General features: G+C 50.1%; 1 pseudogene; it reads left to right on the top strand.

Moving 5' to 3' along the window:
* The window catches only part of LOC119268955, a 12740-nt pseudogene extending 3782 nt beyond the window's left edge, over window positions 1–8958 (top strand).
* The last annotated feature ends 1901 nt before the right edge of the window (window positions 8959–10859 follow it).

The following is a 10859-nucleotide window of genomic DNA, read 5'->3' as shown; positions in this document are numbered from 1 at the left end:
AGCCGGGACCAGACAGTGCACGCCAGAACAAAAACCTTAGATGGCAGGCCAGCTCGGGCGCAAGACTCCAGCTTGGCGACTTCTCGACTCACTGCAGTGCACAACTTGTTTTGTAATCTCTGCCTGCATGGCTTAGCACTGTTAGCAGTAGCAGACGTACAAACACAAACAGTCTGCCATAGAGTAGTTTTCTCTATGCAGCAGATTAGGGGCCAGTTCTTTTCGTTCGATTATGAAGAATCACTGTCCAAGGAATCAAAATCGCAAAAGCGTACACTTTATAATATTTGCTAATATAGTAAAAATTTTGTATTTTGCTAGTTGACTTAGTATGAATATGGATGTTGTAATTAAAAAGTGTATATACACTTTATGATATTTGCAACTCGCTTTCATGTTCATATGGGACATGAATCTAAAATAACCTAGTGTTAGCAATACAATACTCAGTTTCAATTTAGAGGCGTTACAGACATTTCAGCATACAACTCATACAAGAATCTCCCCGCAAAAAAAACTCATACAACAATCTCAGGCTGGAATCACAAAAAAGAACTAAACGACTGATTATGTGGACAGGTGACTAAAGAACTGGCCCAAGGTAGAACCCCCCTGACGCCTTTTCCTCGCACTCCGTGCAAAACAAGATCCCTGTCAGCCTGACAGCGTGAGATTTTACTCCCTCGATAGTTGCAGAAAATTGATGTGATATTATGCAAATTTGCTTACTCAACTGTTGTAAGCATAGGCCAAATCAGATGATTGTTAACGGGATATAAATATTTTAATATGTTAGCTTGTGATTTATCTGTCAATAATAATATGAATGTGTAAATAAATGTTAGGGCTTGTCTACGGCACATCTAGATGTGCCTTAGTTATTACACATCTAAGTGACACAAGCAAGTGCAGAAAAAAAAGGAAAAAAAGAAAATACTCACATGAATCTTCGCATAAGATCAATGATATAGGACTTAGATGTGCAATACTTATGGCACATCTAGATATGCAATACTTATGTCACATCTAGATGTGCTTTAGCAAAACTGTAAATGTTAATCAAATTCTGACCGTGAATTATCTTATATTTCAATTAGAAGTTTGGTAAGTAAATTAAATTGCAATTGGTTTAGAAGATAAGTAAATTAAGATGATTGATTATCATATACATGAAAGGTTTGACAAAAGAATGGTGAGAATAAATGTGAAATGAAAAGCTTAGTTCTTTTTAAGTAGTAGAGAAGTAGTGAAGATTGCAGTTCATACGTACACCGGCACGCAGGAAGGTCATCGGCGCGCGGTACTACCTCAAGGCCTACGAGGCCCAGCACGGCAGGCTGAACACCACGAACGAGTGCCGCTCGCCGCGCGACCACGACGGCCACGGCACCCACACCGCGACAACCGTCGCGGGCCGCGCCGTGCCGGGCGTGGAGGCGCTCGGGGGGTTCGCTGCCGGCACGGCCTCGGGCAGGGCGCCGCTCGCCCGCCTCGCCATCTACAAGGTGTGCTGGCCCATACCGGGGCCCAACCCCAGCATCGAGAACACATGCTTCGACGCCGACATGCTCGCGGCCATGGACGACGCGGTCGGCGACGGCGTCGACGTGATGAGCGTCTCCATCGTGTCCTCCGGAAAGCAGCCACGGCTACCGGACGACGGCATCGCCGTCGGCGCGCTGCACGCCGCCAGGCGCGGCGTGGTTGTCGTGTGCAGCGGTGGGAACTCTGGCCCCGCGCCGGCCACTGTGTCGAACCTTGCGCCGTGGATACTCACGGTCGGCGCCAGCAGCATCGACCGCTCTTTCAACTCGCCCATCAGGCTTGGTAATGGCATGGTGATCATGGTAAACGCCTAAGAAAATTCATGTCATTTAACGTATGTTATTCTTGTTTTTTCTTTTAATTAAAATGGACTGACGTGTGATTTACCGTACTTCCATATCAGGGACAAACGGTAACACCATATCAACTGCCGGCGAACAGGACGTATCGAATGGTTTATGCAGCACACGCCGTGGTTCCTGGCACTCCCGCCAACGTTACCAAGTAATAAACGAACCAACTGTACTGAAATCTCAAAAAAATATACGTACAACACAGGTACGTCACACTTGCTAATCGAACAAGGTTCAAATTTTGCATTTGGACGCAGCCAATGCCTGCCGAACTCACTGTCGCCAAAGAAGGTGCGAGGCAAAATCGTGGTGTGCTTGAGGGGGAGCGGTCTGAGGGTGGGCAAAGGCCTGGAGGTGAAGCGGGCGGGCGGCGCGGCGATCGTGCTCGGCAACCCGCCGATGTACGGTGTAAGACAATAAGTTTTGGGGAACCAGCACACCCCTTTAGGGGTGGCTTATCTCATTATATATAATGGTTGTGTTACAATATGTACCATATACGTACATAGGTACAGAAGCTATACATAGTCTAACACCCTCCCTCAATCTTAGCCACTTTCTAAAGAACTGAGAAGGGTAAGATTGCGCCTACAAGCCTCAAACTGTGGCAGCGGTAAAGGCTTAGTGAAGATGTCTGCAAGTTGATCCTTAGATGAGATAAACTTGATCTGGAGTTGCTTCTGTGATACACGTTCCCGTACAAAGTGATAGTCAACTTCAATGTGTTTCATTCGGGCATGAAATACTGGATTTGCAGAAAGGTATGTAGCACCGATGTTATCACACCAAAGAATAGGAGGCTGTGGTTGAGACAAACCCAACTCCTAAAGTAAAGACTGCACCCAAATAATCTCTGCAGTAGCATTAGCCACAGCCTTGTACTCAGCTTCAGTACTGCTACGTGACACAGTAGCCTATTTCCGAGCACTCCAGGCGATCAAATTAGAGCCAAAGAATACTGCATAACCCCCCGTGGATCGCCTGTCATCTGGGCTACCAGCCCAATCTGCATCAGAGAAGGCCGAAAGGACCCGAGAAGAAGTCGGCCGAATATGCATACCAAATGTCAGGGTGAACTGAACATAACGAAGAATGTGTTTAACAGCAGCCCAATGAGTATCTCTGGGAGCCTGAAGATACTGACAAACCCTGTTAACAGCATAAGAGATATCTGGTCTCGTGATCGTCAAGTACTGAAGTCCACCAACAATGCTCCTGTACTCTGTGGCATCCGCAGGAGACAAAAGCTCACCATCAACAGCTGTTATCTTGTCGGTAGACGACATGGGTGTGGTGGTCGGTTTGCACTTCAGCATGCCAGCTCTCTGTAACAACTCCAAGGAGTACTTCTTCTGCGTAAGGACAAGACCAGTAGCACGAGAAGTGACCTCAACTCCAAGAAAGTAGTGAAGCTTCCCAAGATCTTTGACCGCAAAATCAGCACCAAGAGAGCAGACAAGAGCATCAGCAGCATACTGAGAAGAGATGACAAGGATAATATCATCGACATATACCAAAAGATACATAGTGACTTCTGGCTTCTATAGAAGAAATAACGAAGTGTCAGCAGTAGACGGCACAAACCCATGAGCACGAAGGGCAGAGGCAAGGCGGGCATGCCAGGCACGAGGAGCTTGCTTCAAACCATATAGTGCTTTGGAAAGACGACAGATATAGTCAGGACGATCAGGATCAGAGAAACCAGGCGGCTGTTTCATATAAACCTCTTCCTCCAAAAATCCATGTAGAAAAGCATTCTGCACATCAAGTTGACGAAGTGACCAACCACGAGAAACAGCAATGGAGAGAAGAAGCCGAATAGTGGTAGGCTTGACGACAGGACTGAAGGTGTCCTCATAGTCAAGACCATGACGCTGCCGAAAACCGCGAGCAACAAGTCGCGCTTTGTAACGCTCAATAGATCCATCCGAATGCTTCTTCACTTTGAATACCCATTTTGAGTCAATAACATTTACCCGTGGTGGTGGATGAACGAGAGTCCATGTCTTGTTACGAAGAAGAGCATGAAACTCCTGCTCCATAGCCTCTCGCCAATGTGGAATGCACAGGGCAGCCTGATATGAGCGAGGCTCAGAAGATGGATCCGCAACAGCAGCAGCCAAACAAGCAGCCAACCAAGCAACCGTACCATCCTTACGTTCCTTAGGTTTGAAAATGCCACTGCGACTGCGTGTATGTGGTCGGGACACAGGAACCACCGAGGTCGACGGAGCAGCCTGCAACGGGCTGGAGGACGGCGACGTTGACGAGTCAGCCGGTGACGAGGAGCCAGTCACGGTAGCCTCGGACTCGGTTGGCGAAGAAGGCCGACCCACCGGCGAAACCGGCAGAGCAGACGAAGCAGCTGGCGACTCCGGCATCACAGACCGGGCCGATGGCGAGCTCGGCATAGTGGGCCGTGGCGCGGCCGGTGTCGCGGGCCGATCCACTGATGAAGGCGACGTGAGGACCCGAGCCGCGGGCGAAGACGGCGTGACGGGCCGAGCCGCAGGCGAAGACGGCGTGACGGGCCGAGCCGCGGGCGACTCGGCGGCCGCTGGCGAAACGGACCGAGCAGTGGAGATGCTCGGCGCAACGGGCTCGTCGGGTGACCATGCATGGGCACGCGAATCGATGCCATGCAACATAGGGCAATCGACGTGCCCACCAGAAGACGACGATGATGATGGTGAATCCTCCAACAGCTCCAAACGAGCTCCACGTCCGGTTCCTGCACCATGGTTAGGTAACAGCAAAGGAGAGTATGCAACATCATCAAATTGGTCAGAAGCAACAGAGGATGAATGCAGGGATGGTGGTTCGACAGTGGACACAGGAAGGTTGGCAAAGGGAAAAACATGCTCATCAAACACGACGTCCCGAGATATATAGACACGATTAGTGGGAACATGAAGACATTTGTAACCTTTATGAAGAGAGCTATAGCCAAGAAAAACACACTTCCTAGAACGAAACTCAAGCTTGCGCTTGTTATATGGACGAAGATGCGGCCAGCAAGCACACCCAAATACCTTGAGAAAGGTATAATCAGGTTGTTCATTAAGGAGAACCTCAATGGGAGTCTTCATGTTTAAAACACGAGTAGGAGTACGGTTGATGAGAAAGCATGCAGTGGTGAAAGCATCACTCCAAAACCGAAACGGAACAGATGCATGGGCCAAAAGAGTAAGACCAGCTTCAACAATATGACGATGCTTACATTCGACTGAACCATTCTGCTGATGTGTATGTGGACATGCTAAACGATGAGCTATCCCAAGCGACTGAAAGAAAGAGTTGAGGTTGCGATACTCGCCCCCCCAGTCTGACTGGACATGAACAATTTTGTGCTTGAGAAGACGTTCAACATGTTTTTGAAACTGAACAAAAATATCAAACACATCAGATTTGCGTTTAATAAGGTAAGGCCAGGTAAAGCGACTATAAGCATCAACGAAACTGATATAGTAATTATGACCACTGACAGAAGTCTGAGCAGGACCCCATACATCTGAAAACACAAGTTCTAAAGGATGTTTCACCTCACGACTGGACTCCGAAAAAGGAAGTTGATGACTCTTCCCCTGCTGACAAGCATCACACACTGCTACATCTTTATGACTAGACAAACTAGGAAGCTAACGACGACGCAAAATATGACGGACAATAGGTGTGGCCGGGTGACCAAGACAAGCATGCCACTGTGACGGAGAGACCCGAACTCCACTGAAAACACGAGCGACACCAGGATGCTCCAGACGGTAGAGGCCCTGGCACAACCGCCCACTAAGAAGAATGTCCCTCGTGCCCCGATCCTTAATAAAAAGATCAAAAGGGTGAAATTCACAAAGCACATTATTATCACGTGTGAGTTTAGGAACTGAAAGAAGATTACGGGTCACAGATGGAACTCGAAGAACATTGCGAAGCTGAAGACTCCTATTGGCATGTCTAGTGAGAAGAGATGCTTGACCAATATGAGAGATGTGCATACCTGCTCCATTGGCGGTGTGGATCTTGTCGGAGCCATGATAGTGTTCACGAGTGTGAAGCTTCCCCATCTCGCTGGTTAGATGCTCTGTCGCCCCAGAGTCCATGTACCAGTGTGGATCGATGGAGTAGGACTGAGTGTGTCCCTGTTGCTTCTGCGGCGCGGGACGATCAGCCATGGCGACTTGACGGGCATTGTTGCGTGTATCTTTGCCGTCATTGCCAAGACCAAGGAAGCTTCGCTGGAAGCGCTTATGACACTTGGAGGCCCAGTGCCCATCGCGGCCACAAAGCTGACACACATGTGGACCGCCAGCCCCCGGTAAGGTCGCAGTAGGTGGGGGGGCCGAGGCGGGCGACGGTGGTAGCCCCAAGGGAGACCGGGGTGATGAAGAAGAGCGGCCACCCTTGGTGGCGGCGTTGGCCGAGAGGGAGCCAGTGCCCCTGGTGCGGCGAGTCTCGACCCGTTGCTCAGTGAGAAGGAGCCGAGAGAAAACCTCGTGTGCCAGCATGGGTGTCGAGTTGCCCCGCTCGTTGATGATCTCGACTAAGGCATCATACTCCTCATCAAGACCATTGACAATAAACGAGTTGAACTCGGAGTCGGTGAGGGGCTGTCCAATGGAGGCCAATGTGTCGGCGAGGCCCTTGACCTTGTTGTAGAACTCAGTGGCAGTGGAGTCAAGCTTCTGACACTCTCCAAGCTGACGACGGAGTGCAGAGACACGAGCCTGGGACTGCGCTGCAAAGGTGCGCTCAAGGATGGTCCAGGCCTCATGAGACGTCTTCGCGAAGACAACAAGGCCGGCAACTGCCGGCGAGAGCGACCCCTGGATGGAGGAGAGGTTCGCCTGCCCCGTCCAGACGCGATGGGCCGGATTGTAGACCGGACCGTGCACGCTGTCTACCAGCGCGGGTGGGCAGGGAAGCGATCCGTCAACGTAGCCTAGCAGGTAGTGACTCCCCAAGAGCGGGAGAACCTGCGCACGCCAGAAGATGTAGTTGTCGGCGGAGAGCTTGATGGTGATGAGATGACCGAAGTGAAACGGCGGCGGCGAAGACAATCCCATCGAGGAGGCTGCCTGGGGTGCAAACACCATGGAGGCAGCCGGAGGCACCGAAGCCGATGCGGGAGGAGGCGGGACCGCAGCCAGGGCGGGCGCCGCAAAGCTCGCGGCCGGTGCGGACGCCGCAATGCCCGCGGCCGGGGCGGACGCCGCCAACCCCGCCAGCGGGGCAGTGTGATCCGCTTGCGGCAGGAGCGGCGGGACGACGCCTGCGGAGTCCGCAGCGGACGGCGGCGCCGCGGTGTGGACCACGAGGTCACGCCCAAGCGAGGGCGCCGGCGGCGTGGAGAAGACGGAGCCGATGCTCCTTGTCCCGATCGGAGCCGGAACAGAGACGGCATCGAGCGGGAGGTTGAGCAGAGCCGCAAGAGAGGCCGGGAGGAAGCCCGCAGCAGTGGAACCGGTGGTGGCGGCGCTCGACATGGCGGCGGCGCGATCGGTGGCACGACGGCAGCGGTGAAGGCGGCGGCGGCTGCGGCGGCGGTGCGGGTATTAGGGTTTAGAAGCGGAAGCGATCGTAACCTAGCGTGATACTCCCTCCGTTCCAAAATAGATGACTCAACTTTGTACTAACTTTTGTACAAAGTTAGTACAAAGTTGGGTCATCTATTTTAGAACGGAGGGAGTACCATGTAAGACAATAAGTTTTGGGGAACCAGCACACCCCTCTAGGGGTGGCTTATCTCATTATATATAATGGTTGTGTTACAATATGTACCATATACGTACATAGGTACAGAAGCTATACATAGTTTAACAGCAGCGAGGTGCCCGTCGACGCGCACGTGCTCCCCGGAACGGCAGTCTCCATGGCCGACGTCGACACCATACTCAGCTACATTAATTCCAGCACGAACCCAGCTGCTTACCTGGAGCGCTCGAGGACAGTCGTGGACGTCAAGCCGTCGCCGGTGATGGCGCAGTTCTCGTCGCGTGGACCCAACGTCCTCGAGCCCAGCATCCTCAAGGTACGAGCACAAACGGCATCCATTTGCATTTGCATCTTCTCAAGATGACTCTTGTCGATTATCTGTGCTAACTGCATCTGCATGCAATGTGTGCGTGCAGCCTGACGTGACGGCGCCGGGCCTGAACATCCTGGCGGCGTGGAGCGAGGCGTCGTCGCCCACAAAGCTCGACGGCGACAATCGCGTGGTGAAGTACAACATCATCTCCGGGACATCAATGTCGTGCCCGCACGTCTCCGCCACCGCCGTCCTCCTCAAGTCTGCCCACCCCGACTGGAGCGCCGCCGCAATCCGGTCAGCCATCATGACCACCGGTAATTTCTCTGCTCCGGCAACGCGATTTGCATGCCATAGGGCCAAGTTCTGCTTTTCTTTACATTGATTGAGAATGGTGGCGGAAGTGGGCCCACGTGATCTCTTTGTGTATGGTTTTGACAGCAACGACTAACAACGCGGAAGGCGGCCCAATAACGAACGCTGACGGAACAGTGGCGGGGCCCATGGACTACGGCTCGGGCCACATCAGGCCCAAGCACGCGATGGACCCGGGCCTGGTGTACGACGCGTCCTTCCAGGACTACCTCCTCTACGCCTGCGCGAGCGGCGGCGCGCAGCTGGACCGCTCGTTCCCGTGCCCGGCGAGCCCGCCGCGTCCGCACGAGCTCAACTACCCTTCCGTCGCTATCCACGGCCTCAACGGGTCCACCACCGTGCACCGGACGGTGACCAACGTCGGCGAGCCTGGGGCGCATTACAGCGTCGCTGTGGTCGAGCCCATGGGCTTCTCCGTGAAGGTCTCGCCGACGAGCCTCGCCTTCGCACGCACCGGAGAGAAGAAGACCTTCACGATAAAGATCGCAGCGACCGGGAAGAGAAGTCGGCGTATGAAGAGGAAATATCTTGCAGGCTCGTACACGTGGAGCGACGGAGTCCACGCTGTGAGGAGCCCCGTCGTTGTTCTCATCGCGTGATCATTCGTTCTTGCCATTACTGGCCAATTTGAAGAATAGATGAACACGTACAAAACTACTCCCTCGTTGTGCATGTGCTATACGCCAAATGGATCGTGGGTTCGTGTCCCGTTCTGGAGGCTCGGGATGCCAATGGCTGCGCGCATCCGCATCCTTATCCACACCGTGCGTGCACCACCGTCAGTCTTCACCGGCGCCCGTGGCCGGCAGGCCAACCAACCACACCCATTGTCCAAACCCGGCGGCGTTACAGGTGTATGACCGGCAGCGGTGGTTCACGCCAACACGACACAGTCCGCGTGCTTTCGTGCATGCTGCCACAGTAGAAAGATGTCGACGCGGGAGTCCTCGCTAGAGTCCAGGATCGCAGGATATACCACGACCCACGAGCCCACGCATGTATGGAGCGCTGGTAGCCTGTCTTTTTCCACTCCAACGCTGAAAACCCAGGGGCTGCCCGGATATTCTCTATATCGACACAAAGTTCACGAAAACGATGGCAAGCGTGATGCTCCACTTTGTATTCACTTGCACAAGAATTTTACCAACCAAGTTTATATACCTACTAGCATTGCACAAGAATTTTACCAACCAAGCTTATATGCTCCGGCCAAGTCAATCCCTTAAAAGATGGACGTCAATAACGCACGAACGTTCGTTCGTAGTGGAGGGGGGATCGATCCGAACTTATTCGTTCGGGAGGAGAGCCCCCCAGGCCCGAACGCCCCTCCCTGTCGACCCTACAGCCTGGTAGCGAAAAAAGCCCAACTGTTTCTATGTTGGGCCAGATTAAAGCCCAGATTTTGCAGTGCTACGAAAAAAAAGGCATCAACGTTAAAGCACAAAAAATGCCATGGGTAAAACGAAATTGTTTCTTTCAATGACCCAAAAGGAAAATAGTCATGGCAATTTTCATCATACAAACAAAACAAAACGCCATGCAAGATTCATAGTAAAAAATGCCATGATATTTTTAATTAAATTGTATGCACAATTTGAAGACAAAATTGTGTGTGAGGAATTTGCCATGGTGTGGTAGTATAAATTGCCATGTTAAAAAAATACAATTGCCATGACACTAAAGAATAAAATTTCCATCATGAAAATTAAAGAAAAAGAAGGGAATTTGCTATGGCCCATGATTTCAAAACATAAAATTACCATGGATTAAAAACTAAATAAAATTATTGCACTACCTATAATGAAATGTTTACACATGGCAAATTTAGTAAGTTTTTCTTCAAAAATAGATGGCAAATTTAGGAGTTTTTTTTTCACTAAAACACAAGGCAACTTTTTGAGCAAATGTAACTGGTAAATGGATTTTATTGAAAAAATATGGCAAAAAAACACTCATGATAAATAAGGAAATCCAGACTACATGACCAAAAAGTTGCCATGCTATATAGTGAATGAAAAAAAAATGCCATGGAAAAAATGTTTAATTTGCCATGGCAATAAATTCAAATATTTGTCATGGCGACATATGGAAATATGCCATGTCAAAAATAAAAAGTAAAAACTGTCATGGCAATAAAAGTTAAGAGTTTCCATGGCAAAAAAAAGGTTAATTTTCCATGGCAATAAAATTTAAATATTTGCCATGGCAGTATAGGTAAATTTTCCATGTAAATTAAGGTAAAATTGTCGTGTCAAAAATAAAAAATAAAAATTGCCATGGTAATAAAAGTTAAGAGTTGCCATGGCAATTAAGGTAAATTTGACATGTCAATTAAGGTAATTTTTCCATACGGCAAAAATAAAAAAGTTAATTTTATTGCGATGATATATTACTATATACATGAAGACACAAAAAAATGTGGATTGAAAAATGCCATGGCAAATAAAAAGTAAAATTTGACATGGATGTAAAAGTAATTTGCCATGGCAAGTAAAGAAGTAAATTTGCCATGAGCAAAGAGTAAAAGTAAAAACAGTTGCCATTTATGTAAAAAGTGTAAATTG

Source organism: Triticum dicoccoides, chromosome 3A, assembly GCF_002162155.2.
Source record: "Triticum dicoccoides isolate Atlit2015 ecotype Zavitan chromosome 3A, WEW_v2.0, whole genome shotgun sequence".
NCBI lineage: Eukaryota > Viridiplantae > Streptophyta > Magnoliopsida > Poales > Poaceae > Triticum > Triticum dicoccoides.
Note: the sequence above shows the minus strand (reverse complement) of the source record. Positions and strands in the feature narration are given on the sequence as shown.